This window comes from Parus major, chromosome 6, assembly GCF_001522545.3.
Source record: "Parus major isolate Abel chromosome 6, Parus_major1.1, whole genome shotgun sequence".
NCBI classification, from domain to species: Eukaryota; Metazoa; Chordata; class Aves; order Passeriformes; family Paridae; genus Parus; species Parus major.
The window spans coordinates 22,615,398-22,633,300 of NC_031775.1; the positions used below are offsets into that span (position 1 = coordinate 22,615,398).

At 35.5% G+C, this 17,903-nt stretch overlaps 1 protein-coding gene across 4 annotated transcripts in view; it reads left to right on the top strand.

Annotated features, from left to right (window-relative positions):
• Positions 1-17,903, top strand: part of SLK (STE20 like kinase) — a 49,863-nt gene that overhangs the window by 1,218 nt on the left and 30,742 nt on the right. The window lies entirely within an intron of this gene.

Consider the following 17,903-nt stretch of genomic DNA (forward strand, 5'->3'; position numbering starts at 1 on the left):
TTTTTTTTTTTTTTTTTTTTTTTTTTTTTTTTTTTCCGTTTACCGAAGGAACCCCATGAACAGTAAAACTGACTTCTGTGCTTCATGTATAGTGAGCAGAGCCAGGCTGTCGTCGCTTTAATGGGCACTCTACCATCTTGTTCCGTGTGGAGTTGAATTAAGTAGCTGTGTTCTCTGGCTTTCACTGTGTGCTGGAATTCATGTATTGGATCTCCTAACTTCTCTCAGTTGTTTGCTCTTTAAATCTTTGAGTGTACTGGTACAAGTAGGGTTTTTAAGGATGCTTATCTAGAGTTTATCAAGCCAAGTAGACTACAATGATATAGATACAACCCTGCTAGTGTTTAAGACTTTAGCTTTCAGGCAAATCTTCAGCTACATTGTCTCTTTCTAAAAGGGTGTTAATGCTCCCTGCTTTGTTTATGGATGGCGTGGAAAAAACATCCTGGTGGATAAGCATGAGAGAATTGAGAACTGTGACATGAACTGAAGTTCTGGAGCAGGTTCTGGAGACAAAAAAATAACTTGAGAGGTTGGCATTTACAGTGTTTCTGAGAGCTAATTCAGTCAAGAAAAATTTATATTTAGAATACTATATTTGAGGGTTTATGAAAACTGGGTTCTCATGAAACTTGTGCTACTTTTAGTAGAAAATATTTTAGGTTCTATTGTACTGTGGTGGTATCACCTCTAAATTTGAGCAGAAGTGCCACAGTAAGTTCAGAATGTTAGGTGGGGTCATTTCACCCAAGGAATTTATGTCAATGTTCTATATTAAGAACATCTAGTTTATTTAGATGCTGGTGTAATACACAGTCTGGATGGTGGTTTTTATGTCATTTTTGAAGATTAGAGTTTTGGGTTTGTTGTTTTTTTTTTTAGTGCCTGGGAATATGCCTGAAGTTGCTCTATCACAAAGCCTTCTCACCACAAAAACATAGCATCTCTAACATCATTTGCAAAGTATTAAAGTTTTAATTTGAGCTTCATAGTGGAGTTTTGATTACTATTTTCTGAGTATATGCTTCAGATATAATATGAAATGTGTTTTCCTGTTCCCCCACATGCACTTCTCTCATCCTTAAACTTATCACTTCATCTGTAGGCATGTCTGTATTAGCAGTAGTAGTTTAGGAAGGTATATGAGCAAGGCAGCTGGTAAAATTTGCATTTCAGTGCACTAGGTACACAAACAAGATAATGTTTTCCATTGGGATGTCATTTTTCACGTCAAGATTTATTTCTGACTGAAATGACCGAGTTCACTGTTGAAATTGATTGTAGGCAGAATGACATGTGTGGTTACTCTGGTCAACTTGTTGAAGTTGGCCCTTATGAGAATTAACAGGCAGTATTCCTGGAAAAAAAGAAATCCCATGTTAAAAAAAGTAGGTTACTGCATGTGTTCTTTTTGTTTCCATCTAGTTTGAGAAGGAGGCTTATGCACAGATACAAACTGTACTTGTGTTCCTGCACCTGACTGTGCTTCACAAGAACCTGTATGGAAAGTAGGAAAGGTGTGTTAGGTTGTTCTTTCATGGATATACATCTCAAATGAGAAGCTGCAGGAATAGACATACAATTCCTTCTCAAATTTTGAATTCAAAACTTAAGCCAGAACAAAGCTCTCAAGAATGCTTGAAGACTTTGTCTTGAGGTAATGGAAGTGTGGGGGGTTGGGGTTTTCATTTTGTGTAATGGATTTTATTTGCCAAGCCCTCATCACCCAGTTACATTTGCCAAAAGTACATTTGCCTTTGTTTAAGACCTTAGGATCTGTGTGTGACAGCGTTTTGGCAGATGTATGTTAAAATGGAATTGCCATATAAATAAGTCTTTATATACTTTGAATTTCTAAAAAGTAGGTAGGTTAGATTGGTTACATGCTATGATTTCCCATAGAGGAGTAATTGGTTTAGATGTGTAACTGATCTTCTGAACAAGTGTCAGATATTTAAATAAAAACTCAAAAACAACTCTAAATAATTCTGACAGTACTGGGAAGCTTCGATGATTAAATTATTTACTTAAAAATGCTGTCCAGTGATAATTTTGTGTACAGAAGTCTTAAGGGCATTGAAAACTTGTGATTCATTCCCCTTTGCAATCAAGTACAAGGCTCATGCTTGTTTTTTTTAATACCTTAGCCAAATTTCTAGAACTTATTTGCTTTGAAGCTGTTTGTTGCAGCGTTCTAAGGCTTTCTGAGGACTGACAGTTCATACATTTGTATTCACCGACTTCTAAGTAATGTTTAGAAATACTCTGTTTCAACTGCTGTTGCAAGTCTCTTGTGATCAGAGGTGCTCTGTAATTGCAGATTACTGATGGCGAAGGTTTATAGCCGTGTAGGACTTTTTATTCTGACCCTTTTCTGGCTCTTCAAAGAGGCCACTTTTAGGCTGTTTTCTTTTTGCCCTTGGTTAATGAATAATGGTGTGGTTTTCTGTCCCTTTACAATTTATAGGTCCTTGCAGTACTTCAGTGTCAGGTGATGGCCCTTGAGGAGAATTTCGAGTTTCCTGATGATAGAATTTTTTTTCTCCCATCTCTTTTATGTGCTTCTCATGGATTACTTGGAATTACTGAGTAAACTGCTAGAGTTGTGACAGACACTGGAGACATAATATTAGCACTGGAGCTGATGTCAACTTTGAAATTTGGCAGTCAGACACAAAAAAACCCTTAAAACAAAAGAGGGACAGTTTGAAACTCTTCTTGATTTGATCAGGTTAAGTGCCCTGAAAAAAAAAAGTGCTCTTATTGTAATTATAATCTGTTTGCTTTAGAAAGTAGTTATTCTATCATGTTGCTGTATTGTGTGTTCTAGTACCCTTTTGTGTCAAATCGAAATTCTGTGCACCTTATAAACATTGCTTTAATGTAGATCAGTGTGTTAATGACTTCCATCAGCTTCAAACTACTTTCTGAATTTCCAGAAGTAAATGTTCAAATGATGTGAAAACAGACCTTTCAAATGCCTGATGTGATCTGTGGCTCTTTCTTGCTACAGATAAACATCATTAATGAAAATGGAGATATCTTCCTTGGTTGACCTTTTGAATTAAATAAAATCTTGGGTCTACATTTCAGCAAAATTTGCCAGCCTCTTTTGGCATTAAGAACATTGTACACTCATACAGAAGACTTACATTGCAGGAAGGCATTTTCATAGTTGTCATGTCTAGTTGTCATCTCTGAGCTCTTTACTAGAAGATACTCCTCCAAGAAATTAATGTACATTTGGCCATGATTATGGGTACCATCTGCACAAATGTACTAATTTTAAGTCTTCTGTGGGAACAGATTCTATAGAGCAAAACATATGTGGCACTATAAAATATAAGACAGAGTATCTCTATATGGTATGTGTATATAGAGATAGTATATAGTGTATGGATATTTTAATTATTGTTAGGCAATCCTTTGAACTTGTCTGGCTTCGAATTTCATTCACACTTCTTTGTTTGACCTGGAGTGTTCTGCCCCTGTATAGTATCTCATTCATTACACTAAATCTGTTAGAAGCATTGTGTATACAAATTTCTCATAGGAGTTCAGAAAATGAAATGGAAACTTCATATGAAGTTACTAGCACAAGTTTTCCAGCTCTGAGGAATTAAATGGTGCTTGGCTGAAAAAAAAAAAATTTAAAAAAATCTGTTTTTTCTTTAGGTTCAGAGAAGAAATTTTGTGGAAGCTGATAAGTGTAATCATGGTGAACCGCATTACCCAATTACATTATCTTCTGAAGATTATAACTACATTAAATGTTCATATTTACTTCTGTTGGCAGTAGTGGCCAGTACCAGCTCATCTCTGGCTGGTCATAGTGGACTTTTGACTGTGTTTCTTCAAGTCTAGTAATCCAGTGGTGTTTCTTCATTTAAGTTAAGCTTTTGTATCTGTATTTGAAACCATCTTACCTATAACATACTTACATGACTTACAGGACAGCTTGGTTTTGCCTTAATGTCTTCTACAGCAGGTAGAAACAAATAGAATTTTTAAGTAGTGATTTAATAAGACTGGACCAATTACATCATTTAATGATTACATGTTCTTAATTCCTTTTAATGTTTAAATATGAACTGACTGCTGCTAGCTGCTTAGAAGTACTTTTTTGTGTACCACTAGCATAATAATTTCTTTTCTAATCCTAGAAAATGCATTAATTAGTCTGACCTATAAACAAATTAGGGCAGAGCAAGGAGAATTTATAATTTCTAATTCCTTTGGTCCTACAGCACATTGTTCTAAATTCCTGCAGCTGGATATTTCAACTTGAAGTTATCCAGATGATAATAATGTATCATGCTGCTTCCTAGGGTGGATATCTTTTACATCTGTAACCTAGGAATCCCAGGAACAGATTTTGGCCACTTACTTAATATCTAAATATCTAAGCTTGAAGGAAAAATAGGCTTCTTTTTTTTTTATTCTTTTATCTTTTTACATATGTGGTGTCATTAGTTCCACTAATTCTTCAGAAGAATTTGCTAGACCTGTTGAAATTTTGCAGATTTTCCCTTTTGAATTATATTGTTGCCTGTGGAAGGTTGTTGCTTGAGTTTTTCTGAAGTCTTACATGTTTGGTACTAGTTGGAAGATAAATTAATATTTGAAAGTTTCCAGTCAAACACTATGTTTCACAAATAAGTTTCATGTATGACTCTGCCATGAGCCCAGACCTGGAAAGAAATAGCATGTGAAAATCTTCTAAATAGAAGTTCAATACAGAAGAATGAATCAGTGGTGCAGAACTCTTGGCAATTTTGATTAAAATTGTTTGCTGTACCAAATATGTTTTCTTCTAATTTATTTTCATTCATAATTGACTATATAAGTTGACCTCTCATTAAACTGGAGCAGTTAAATGGTGCGGCTGCCCTCAGGAGATCTGAATTAATAATATTCTCTTAAGTGCTATGTTGCTTTGTTTAGCCATTGAGGCATTAGTAGATGGGGGAGATAGGAGAGTTGATTTACTCTCAAGAGAGTAATGAATAAGGTACCAATATGACATTTTCAATATTTAGTCTAAGTAAAATAGAACTAAAACCTTACTTAAAGCTTGCTATGAACAGTAATCTCTGTAAAAGTAGCCTGAGTATGGTAGGACTTCTGTGAACGATGAAAAAAGATGCGTGACAGTTCATAGAAGGCAAACATTGTAATCTTGCTGATCAGCTTGGTGACTTGCCCTACAATGTTATCTTTATTTTCACACTATCGCAGCTTTAGCCTGATTAGAAGATACCAGATAAGGAAAAAACAGTATCGCTGTTTTAAACTCTGGGAAATCTGTCAAGGGGAAAGCTTTACAGAGTTCTTTACACCTATTGTCACTCCATCTAAGTTTTCTGAGGTAATGGTAGTGCCAGAAAGTAATCTGTAAATTGTAGACTGAGCTCGACCTTTCCTGACTGAAATTGTTACTTACTTTTCCTTTTTGTCTGTAGCAAGGAAATACTCGAAAGGAGCATGTGTCTCTCACATTTTGGACATATTTGCATCACTTGGCTTGAAATCAGCATCACAATACTTAACTTATGAGTAATGTATTGTCTGTCTGTTGCATTTGGAACTAAAACTGCAGACAAGTTTGTGGAGGATAATTATAGAATGCTTATGATCAGTTCTTGGTAAGGCAGTCATCTTTTCCAAGGTGTGAGCATAGTTATGTAAACTGTTTAAAACTCTAAGTAAATAGGAAATCATTATTTGATTTTATTAATGTCTATTAAATTCCCTTTTGGGTTTTTTTCCCCCTGATATATCATATTTCTTTGCTAACTGTTTGTGTAACTGTTTGGACTGTGGTTTCTTGTCTGGGAAGTAAACTTCAGTTTTCAGGCATAAGCTAAATGTGACTGTTTCAAGTCAGATTGCAGAATGAAGCTTCTTTAAGCCGTTCTGACTTGGTGAAATATTTCTTCTATCTTAAGTCACAGACAATCCATTTAATTCAATAATTCTGCTATGGGTTGTGAGGGGGGGGCGTTGGTTTTTGGGGTTTGTTAATGGTTTTATAGACAATATGGTTAAACCTTTCATCGTTGGCAGGGTCCTCCATAACTACTATCTTCCAAGTAGTAATACATGCTGGTGTTGCAGAGCAATAGTTGAAAAGTTTCTTTTGGTAACGACTCAAATTCCAGTTTTCACCACCCTGTAAACAATATATTAGAATTAATTTTTGGTTTGTATTTGCAAATATCCCAATCCCTAGTTTGGGATTTCTTTTTATTCTATTTTGTTGTTCAAATTGAATGGACTCACAAGTTCCTTGTTTCATGGAGAGCCATGACCCCACATTTTGAGAATCTCCTGAGATTGTAAACAGCATTTTCCTTCAATGACAGTTGCGTCTGTGTTCAAGAGGAGTCTGTAATTAAACTCTCTGATTTGAGATTTTAAATACATTCCTTGAGACCCTGGTGGCTGATGTGTCGCTTATAAATACTTTTTCAGTCTTTGCTTCTTTGTGCTTCCCCGATAGCCTTTAATTATATTCATGTTATACACAGAGTTGACAAATTCATAGTGTCTCACCTCTTTTGCCTATTGTCTTATTTTACAGTAGCTGCCAAATTACTCAGCTACAATGCTTGTGCTATCTTTTCTTTCGATACTGTTTGGATTGTTCCAGTTTCCTGTGTTTAGTGATGGAAAAGCCATGAAATTTGCAGTTAGAAAACAAAGCAGACAGAATTAATAGCACAGAAAGCAGATTGATTTAATAGCACAGAGAAAAAAAAAAAAAAAAAGTCACATTTTATATTTTATCTCCAAAGCTATATAAAATGCCCTGTCTAGTTCATAAGCTTAGTGGCTTTAGAACATGATTACAGTATGGAATGCTTGAAAGAAATTTTAAATCTCAGATATATTTCAACTATGTAATGTGGAAACACAGTTTCTCCACTCACAAATGGGAGGGGATTTTTTTTTTTTTTTTAGAGAGAAAGAAGACCCAATACTTGTGGAATATGTTTGAAGGATGTCAGGCAATAAAAATTGTGTAAGTAATGTTCAGTAAAAGCTAGTAGGCTACCTCAAACCATTTTGTAATGGTATATTCATACTTCAACAGAAAATGAAGGCTTTATTGGAAATGTTACTTTTCCACTGGCATTTCAGATTTTCTGTTGAATATACTCTATATTTGTGACACAAAACCAACTGAAGTATATGCAGCAGATGATTTATCTTAAGGGGAAAAAAAATTGCAATAAAATGGTAATGTAAGATTTTTTTAATATTTAATTCACCTGCTTAAACTACCATGCTTGGTTTTAGGAGTATATGGTGTTTCTTGAAGGAGTTCTCAGTGTTCATAAAAGCAAGTTACAATATTGAAGTTCTAGATTTGTCCTTGTTGTTGGTTGTTTGGTTTTTTGGCGTTTTTTTTGTTTTGTTTTTGTAACTCTTTTTGATTAAGACTGGATTTTTCAGTATTTTGTGGGATTACATGTGTGAATATAGAGAGGTTAATGTAAAGCAGCTAAGCATGAATGGTGATTTGGAAGCTAAGACCAAGCTACAAAGTATTTCCCCTCTACCTTTCATGTTATATTTTTTAGCCATATTCTAATTAGAAGATTGCCTACAGCCTAGAGCAAGAAATGCTCAAACCTAGACTCATGCTTGAATCAAGTTCCTCACAAATTGTAGCTTTAAGAATATTCTGACTACCTGAGGCATGCTATTCTATGATACAATTTTCATATTTTACTTAATTTTCTGTGAAGAACACAAAGTGAACAAGTAAGAGCATACTGCAATAGTCAAATCAGTTTATTGATTAGTGTTTAAAATGTGCTAAATCTCTTGTTACCACAGAAGACTGACTGTTACCTTAATGTATCCATCCTGAAAATGTGTCTATTGTTTCCGAAAATTTGAATATGAAGGATGCTGTTGTGAATAATTAAACTTCATTATTTTCAGGAAGAATTTTTCTGAAGTTGCAATAATGCAGTTACCCAAAATAAGTGGGTGAACAGAAAGTCAAGTTTTTCGTTGGGGAGCCATTACCCCAGAACCGAAATTGTGCCTAGATCACAATTGATTTACTTGGTATGGAAGCAATGGTGAATCCCCATTCCAAGGCAGAACTGGGTTTTAATCCATCTAATTTAGTAATGAGTTGGGAGAAGACTGTCCCTTTGCTTTCTTCATATCACTTTGAATGGCATTTTAGATCTGAGACTTCCTTGTTTAGGGGGGACTTTAAGGAGCTGGGTTTTGTCTCTAGAAATGTTTAGTCAGAGCTGTGATTCAGTGTGTTCTGAGAAAAGTTACTGTAACTCTGTCAATGATAGTGTAATAACTTGGCAAGCCTTTTTGCATAGGATTTTATTCTTTCTTTATCTCCTGGATAATGGTTCTCCAGAAACAGATTTATGCTGTAAAAACCAAGGTTTTCTCTAACATATCTAGATTGCGGATTATAGAAGAAAACTTTTCACTTGTGTTTCTAGATAGTATTTTACCAGGAAAAGAGTTAATACCTTTGTAATCAAAAGGCAGTAAAACCTAATGGAGAAATGTTAATTGAGTGCCTCACCAAAAATTAGAATGTTACAGTTGACCCTCATCTCCTTCAGAACCATTGTCTCAATCAGGATTTATTCAATTCATATGCTGCCTTTTTTTATTTTGTAAAGTTCAGTCATGTTCCTGCCCCACCTTCAGCTTTTCCTGTTTGAATTGAAGAGGCCCAACCTTTTTAGTCTGCTTATTATAAGACAACAGCATGTCCCTTTAATAATTTTGATTGTCCTTCTCATTCTCTTACTTGATTAACTTCTGTGGATACCACAAGTCTTTCAGTTCACCATTCAGGCAAGCAGTTTGGGGTTTTTTTCTGGATAGTGAAGGATCAGAAGCTCAGGTCTGTGCAGCTACAGCACACTGTGAGCTGTCATCATTATGGGAAAATATAATCAGTATAGTTTGAAAAGAAATTATCCCCAAAACAAACTCTAATCCTACTAATGTGGAGAAATGGATACTCCCAGAGTTAAGCCAAGCTTTTTTACTCTTTCCAACTAGTTTCTGCTATTAGGGGTGATGTACTAACTGAGTTTAAAAGTAACCTGCTATTTTCATCTCTCTGGGAAGGAAAGTGTGAAAGTTTAAAAATCACCATTTAAACAATACTGACAAGTGTTTCCTATTGACAGGGATAGCTGGGGTACCTGACAGTGTCTCCTTTGCTCTTGGCAAAGGTTCTTAGCACGAATTTCCAACTGTCTCAATAGCAAATACAGGTGTCTGGCCAGCTTAAGAACCCAGTAAGCTGGTTGTTGATTTTGCTTGTTGCATTTGAATAAAAACAAACAAAAAACCCACACGCTGGCCGTAGCACTTAGAAGTGAAATATAAAAAGGAGTGCGGGTACAGACCTGTTTCTTCTATTTGTGGTGCCTGTTTCAGTGTTTATTGATGCTGTTGTAAATTTGTGGCCTTCAATGGCCTGACATAGGACCTCACTTTTAGCCAATGCAATATCAAGACGATTATTCTGAATCCCTGAAAAGCACTAAAACAGTGTGGAACTGTGATATTTACTAAGTGAAACAGTCAAGAACATACTAATGTCCAAAATCTTGCATTTTGTAAGTACAGGAGTGACATGGAAATAAATGAGTGTCAGGGTCTTACCATGACTCTTTTCCACAACAGTTCCTGATGATGCAGGTCAATGCAGACGGGGTTTTGGCAAGGTACTGTCCTTGCCACATCCTTCCTTGTGACAGGCCTGGTTCTTGCCAACCCCTTGTTGATCTGGTTCAAGGAATTAAGCCATGCAAAAGCTGATTGTCCATGTAATCTTCTTGGCTGCCCAGACTCGCTCACGAGAGGGCCAGACGAGCGATGCTGCTAATGTAAGGGAGAATTGGCTGGACAGTGTCAGCACCTGTTCAATAGCTGTAAAAGGGTGGCTATTAATATTCTGGAGTTGTTAAGGTATATCAGATGAATGCTTTTTGTCAGGACAACAGGAAAAATAGACTTATGGTTGTGAGAGCCATTTGCTGTTAGTGACTACTAATAAAAAAGTACCTGTGGGAAATGCTGGTGGTGTTTTTATCAGCTAGTGGTTCTGCCCCTTAGCACCACTGATGTCCATGCTAGGTGCATTTTGTTATGTAGGCATGTCTTTAACTGCAAATTAACTATAAGCCTGTGATCCCAGTTTTACTTTGGGTGGTGATTCTCTTTCCTATGTTAGGTGTGTTCCATGACTGGTAGAAAAGATGGAAAATTCTATAAGACTTCTGATGTGGCACTAAATCTACCTTGTATGAGGAAAGTGCAGAAGCTGAATTGAGTTTCAGAGTTAGTAGGGTGTTTTGAGACAAAAAGTGGCTTTGATAATTTTCCAAAAGGAATGTAATTCTTCATTCCTTCTCGCTGTACAAATATACAACAAAAGATAGTCCTCTGCTTCAGAAAGCTTTCAGCCTAACAATAAATTAAATAAACATGAGAGAGGGAGAAGAAGAACAAAGAAATGAAGTAATTTCCCCTAAACAAGACCTCCTCCTAAGAGCCGTGCAATATCACTTCTTGGGGACACGAACAAAATAAAGCTTCCGTAATTCCATGAAAAGTAACATTGCCACACTGTTAGGAGGCAAGAACAGTGCTTCCTCCTGAACATCTTGTGTGCTTAACTGTTTAATGTTCCCACAATTATTCCCATGGCCATTTGTGTTTATCAGTAGCATTCTAGGTAAATTCTGAACAAATTACCCTAATCAGTAAAATGTCAAACAGCAAGTGCGTAAAAGATGAGAATTTGAAAAATATTATCCAGCAGCATGCTTCTAAATTAAAATTTCCTTTGAAATCTGCTGATAAGTAATAGGATTTGCATTCATATAGTTTCTCAGAGCAGTCAATTTTCATAATTGGTAAGTTGTTTAAATTCAACAATTAAAAAAACCCCAACAAACCAAACAGTTAATCTGAAAGGCAGCATCAGAAAGCAGAATATTCCACTACTGTGTTGCATATGAATGAAGCTCATTTACAGAACCCAGGATGCTATTTTTGTGGTACTTGAATAGCCAGTTGTCAAGGAATACCAAATGTTTATTGAGAAGGCTCTTTCTCATCTCTTGAGATACTGTACTTGCAGCACAAAGGAAACCAGCTCATCTAAACTGTGAGGGACCTTTGGAAATTTAATTTTGTGCTTGTGAGGAACTGTGTTACTTTGGGGTCAGGATTCACAACAGAAGAGAAACTACTGGCAAGTCATAGACTGTACTAGCATGAAATAGCATATACCAGTGGAGTGAATTTTATAATTAAGTTTATTATGGTAGCACTGAGTTGAACATAACTTGTTTACGTTACTGAGTGCTGAATGACACCAGCTTAACTGTTGATTTCTTTGTTGTTGCTGTCTTTGCAGTTGGCTCCTTTTAGATTGCCTTAGAGATGTGTATGTAAGGAACCAATGACTCCCTTGTCAAATTGTAAATTCTATTTTAGAAAATACATTAATACCATAGATAGAATATTAATTAGTTTCTGTAATGATTTTACTTAAAAGTGAGGGACAATGATGTACAGCTTTTTCAGTTAAAACTTTCTAAAGTTACTCTACTTCTTTTATTCCTTCAGAAATAGAGGAAGTTCCATTTGAACAGACTAGAGTATGCATGCAGCAACAGAATATATGCTTTGATAGTTTTGCAAGAGCTGTTGCCAGTTTCACTGTGGTATTCATGTATTGTCTCATTTCCTTTCCCTCTGCTACAACTGTATCTCTTTGTAAAACATTGAATCTTGAACTCCCTATATAGTTTATATTTTTCCCTTAAACCATGTGAAGTAGTCTGCATTTGCTGTTAATTTTAGGAGGGCAAAGAATGAAAAAGGGTGATGGTGCTTTATTCATCTTGTTTAATTTAATCTTTCCCCTCTGGCTATTTAGCTATGCTTGTTGTGAAATTTGAATATGGCTCATATTGCAGTATCAAATTATACAGAACCTTTTCTCAAATTTGCCATATATTTGAGCTAGTAAGATGTTTACACTTTAAATGACAGTTAACTTATATCTGTTATAGGTCATCATCTTCAACAATAAATACATAAAATGAATTGTCTTAGTGCAGGTCTTTTAATGCCTTCCTTCTGCTATATGAAATGTAGAGTTTTTAATAATATTCTTTACTTTTTTGACAGCAAGTTTTTTTAACTTAATGACTATGCCACATTGCATTTCTATGACTATGTAGTTTCCCTAGTAACATGTCAGAAGGCCTTTGTTGAAGGGTTCTTAAAGCCCAAAGAAATCGTAATTTTTCTTTCTTTATTATTTTGTTGACTTGTTGATATCCAGTTAGGAAGGACAGAATTTTCCATGCTTGTGTCAGATGCACTGTTTTTTTCTTGTTTTGTCATAATGAATGGCTGTGCTGGGTCAGCAAACAGCTGTAGCCATCTTGTATCTGATCTGGCTAAAAAACTCTGGGCAAAGCAGGTCCCAATTTTGTTTTGTAACTTAATTCCGAGGAGCTGTGGGTTAACTGAGCCAATCTATTTAAAAAAAAAGAAAAAAGGAATGTACTAGATCTATACTTGTACATCTGTGGATGTACACTAATCTGCAGAGTGTGAGTAAACAAAATGAGTTGGTGCTACATGAAGCCAAAAGACTCAGTGGTGTCTCTGTCTGTAGATGGCTCCAGATGAGCTTTTACAGCTCCAAATGTCTCCTTGGGAAAAGGGGTTAGCAGGAGCAACGCTGGCTCTGAGCTCCAGTGAACTAAAACTTGTTACAGATGTTAAATGATTAAAGGCAAGTTTATAACAAAAACTTCCCAGCTGAAGGACTTGGAGATTTTTTAAGTCCTATGTTCAGACAAATCATAAAGTTATCAAAAGCAAATCATAAAATTCTCAACCTGGCAGTGGGATAATTTTCTGATAAAACAGTGTACACAGGTTCAACTCTGACTTGCTGTTTGTCTTAATTCTAGTAAACAGCTAAAATTAGTAATTATGGTTTGATTAAACATTATTTCTTGATAACATTGTTTCTTGGAAGCACTCCTAATTACATAACTTGGAATAAAGGTGTGTTTATTATTGGAAGAGCCTGAATTTTAAGCTGTAGTCACTAAAATAAATTGGTAAGCATTAAGCATTATATTGGTTTTTTTTCCTAGTGACACAAAACCAAATAACTGTAGGATGTTTGTAATCCAAGATGAAGATCCACTGTGTTACTGTCTTCCTGGGAGGTTTTAAGTTTGGTGCTGACATTGCTGCTGGATAAAACTCAGAATCTCTGCCAGCAACTGTTAGTGTCCTCTGCAGGGGAAAGATACTGGCAAAGCAGCTTAGCACTGTGGGGATAAATCTCAATTTGGCACACCTCCCCCCTTCTCAAGTTTAGGAGTTGATTGTAATGCAGTATTTTGTGTTTTAATACTGCTTTAGTAAGTAGGATGTACAGTTATTATAACTAAACTTAGGAAAAAAAATACCACTCCTCTGCATGTACACCTCTGATACCACCTAATGCTTTAGTTACAAATGTTTTCCCAATATTGTCAGCTGTTGCTTTTATGAAAGTCATCGTACAGTAAGAGAAGGGAAAATAAGATATGTTATTATAGAAAAGCATAGCTGTTTTCTTCTTGCCAGAATTTATCAAATTTTTTCTTATTTTTTACTCTGTGTTTTAAATGTATTTGCTTAAATAAGAATTATGCTAAAATCTGCTCTCTTCTCGTCTGTTGAGTTTACTCCCAAAGATTGTTTCAGTTATTTTGCACAGATTTGCCAGTTCAGCTCATGTACTTTTCAAAGATGAATATAAGTATTCCTTCTAATTTCAGTGGCACAAGGCATGCACAATCAGGATGGGAGCTCTGCTTAGCTAGTACACAAAATACCACAGAATTATTGAGAATACTTGGTGGGAAACATGAGGTTAAACATGAAAATTATATTTCATATCACTCCCAAAAATAACTTGTGGAATCCTCAGAAACCAACTGTGGAGGAAGCAGAAGAACCACAGTAAGTATGAAGTACAAGGATAATGTTAAAAGAGTGAAGTTGTCATGGAAACAGCTCCCAAACGAGCATAGCCACAAAGGCAGCACCAGACCACAGGATCATAAAGATGCTTCAGCAGTCAGGGTTGAACCCTGGCCTCCACTTTCATAGGAAAAGCATTTGCTTGAAGGAAATAGAGGCACTTTTATCTGTATTTCTAATTCAGTTTTGTTTTGTTGTTTTTTTTTTTTTTTTCCCTGGCATTAAACAGGGAAACTGAATTTAATTAATTTCTTGTTAAGTGGAAGAAACTGTACAGTAGGGTAGCTGTGATACATTGTGCAGGCTGGGAAAATGTTTGGCTGATCAGCTGTAGTTAAAGGGTGTATCATTTTCTTTGGGAGATACTGTCCTTTCATTATCCTTTGAATAGATCTTCTCTAACTGTCATTTCAACAAGTTTCAGCAGGTATAACTGAAGTAAGGTGTTTATTAATTCCTTGGGCCAGCCATACCTATAATTAAACAAAACATTGAAATTACCTCCTTTTTAAAAAATTATTACTACTGTGTATTTAAACATCGGGCAGTGAAGGTTCTTGCAAAAAAAACTTTGAAATTTTTCAAAATGTTTTCAAAGTATTTGACTCATTTTTCATTTTCACTCATGAAATGAATTGAGTAAAATACTTGACTTGTTTTAATTTCCCGAAAACTCTGGAGGTTGCTGTCTTCTTCATTGGCTGAACTTGTTATTTATTGTTAAAATTGTGGTTTAATATTGCAAGAGTAGCGATTTGCTTTTAAATTCAAACTGATACTTTTAATTACATTTCTTTAAACATTTAGTGTTAGAATTAATGCTTCCTTTTATCTGACTTAGGTAGACTTCTTTTCTAAAATTCACTGATAAAGAACACGTTTACATGTTTTTGAAAAGAAGTTTGAGCACTTGATAACTGTCAATCATGCAAGATTTTTTTAATTTCAAAATGTAACAGGCCAGTGTTAATTACAGTATAGGAAATTTAGGCAAAAGTCCACTGTAGTTATTTTAGTAGGCCCCACTACTTCTTATATTTTTATTTGATAGAGCTGCTAAAGTTTAAAATGAGAGCATTTTTTTTCCCTTAATTCATATGTTCTATAAAAGACTGAAATCTCCACTTTGCAGTAGCTCAAAGAAACAACTCCTGCCTTTGTGTTGTACAAGGCCAGCTTTTCAGTACTGATGACCCAGGCACTGTCAGAAAATTTATATGGAGCTAGATCTGACAATCCCAATTTTACACAAAAGTGGAGCTTTTTATGTGGGAAAAACATCTTTTACTGAATAGGGATGTGTGTATTTTACCCCTTTTGACAACTTTGATGATCCATGATTATGACTATATGGTTTTGATGAGAAGAATGAGTCAGAAAGGAAAAGCTGCTTAATTGATTTGTTTTGCTGCCTGCAAAACATGCAGTGAGGTTATGTAACATATCACAAGAGATCAGGCATCAGGAGGAAAGGTGATGAACAATTTTCTATCTCATATCTCAGCTTTGTTCCTGGCTGGCTGAACAAGAGGTGAAGGATGTAGTTAACTTTTTTCAGTTGTAAATATTGTTTAATTTTTAAAGCTGCATTGCAGAGGAGATGCACAGTTGGGAAGGAAGCGTTTGCTGGTGATAGGAAACTGAAACAGCTCCTCACAAGCAAGGCTGAAACTTCATATTGGTCATCAGAAGATGAAAGGCTATGTGTTATCTCTGAGCTGTAATCCTATTACTCTGGAGTGGGAGCTCTGCTCTCCCTGCTGTCCTGGGCTGGGAATATGCAACTTCTTGGCCTAGTGCCCAGATAGTAAACTACCTTTTAATATTCTGCTGTCAGTCTCTTCACAAAGCTTCTGCCTCTAGAACTTGCATTTAGTTACATGATATCCTGCAAAAATCCAGCATTGTTAGGGAGGAGTCACTAATTTTGCATACTTGTAGGCCCTGGTTTTATGTGGAATGGTTATTCTTATTTGCGACATTTTCAGATTTCTGCAATGCTTTTGTGCATTAGAGGTACATGGCATTTCCAGTGTAAGGACTATAGGTTCAGACAAATTGATTTGCAAGTTGTAATTTTTAAGATTATTTATTCAATACAAGCCTGCAATCCATCTTTATCAAAGTATTTAACTTAGAATTAAGTGTGTTTTTCTGTACACTGATAGCTGACGAGACTACTGTTCATTGCAGGAACCATGCTGTAACGTACAGATGGTTATTTCCTTGTGCATTCTCCTTAAGTTAAAATGTTTGCTGTAGTAACCTTCAATACATAATCCAAATAGGAGTTGTACTGAAAGGATTGCAATATTTGTGTGTTGTTGCATGTAACAGTTAATAATATCCATGTCATCTTGCATTAGCCAGATCTTGAGGGAATGAGTTATTCCAATTTGGTTTTCATCTATTATGTATGTATCTTTTGAAAAGATCAAATTTTGTTAATGAATCCTTCTACGCCTTTCTTCCTTGTCTGCACATAACCATTGAAAATGCCAGTTTGGATTTCTTAGCATAGGACTGAGGTTTAAGTCACTTAATCACAGATGCAGAATCAAATGTATTTAAGCAGAGCGTTTGGAATAAATTGAATTAGTAGTTGAGAGCTAAAACATAGGAAGAGACTGATGGGCTACAGCTACTCAGAAGTTCTGCCTTTTCAAAATAGGTCCTGTAACATAAATGGCAGGTTGACTTGAAGTGTTGGTGTACCCAAATGCAGAATTTCCATGTGCAAATCAAGACTGCCTCTACACAATCATTTTTGCTCTGTCTCTGACCTTTGGAGAACGTTTTGTGGAAGAAGAAAGACTTCAGCCAAAACTGAGAAAAAACAAACATGCCCACACGAAGTTGCGAGTGCTTTTTTGTTCTTCCTAATCCAAAGAGTTTTTTTTTCAGTGTACAGTACAGTGATTCATAAATCTTGTGCATGAACAGTAAAATCCTTTCCTACACAGTTCAAAAGAGCACGTTACTTACAGTAAGTCAAATGCATGGATCTTTTTAATAGAGTGCATTGTGGGGTGGAGATGACTCATGCCTTATTCAAAAGGAACTTTAAAAGATAAAATTTTTTTTCAGGTGTAACTTGATGTACACTTAAAATGTTTCATCAGTCCTCAGAAATACCCAGTGGAAATAAGCTAATTCTAAAGCTTTTTTCTTTTAAGAGCTGAAAAAACATCTGGATCTAGACCTACAAAATTTTACTATTTTGAGTCAAAACAAAGGCAAATATTTGGTTTTTTTATAATTGTTAAGATGCTCATAAAGATAATCACACTGTCTCTATAATAATTCATGGCTTCTAATGAGGTGTTTTAATAGAGCTGCCACGAGGAAATCATAGAAGCTTACTCAAAGCAGATTTCTAGTTACTTTAAGCAAAAGGATCTGGGAAAAATCAAAATGCAAAGTGTTCTGTCAGTAGAATAAAACAGTATATGCTGTAAATGCAGCAAACTCCCAAGCATGTAATCATTCACACTAGCTTTGCAATTCCTGTCTTGCTCAAAGGTGAAACTGAACCTGGAAGCAGTAACATCTGTTACCTGATGTAGACGGTTTTATTTAAACAAAATATTATTGCCAATATGTAGTTTGTAAGCAAATTTGTATAAAAATTAATTTCAGCTTTATTTTTTTTAAGTATCCGTTAGGGTGCAGTGAAGAATGTGTGGCTATGCATGCTTCAAAAAAGTACTTTTACAGTTAAAATTTGAGTTCTTTAGAAAGGTGCTTTAGAAGCTGTTTTTCTGCACACGTAAAGCTACCAAGTCTAATTCTGTTGTGGTCAGACATCTGTTTCACTTTTTGTG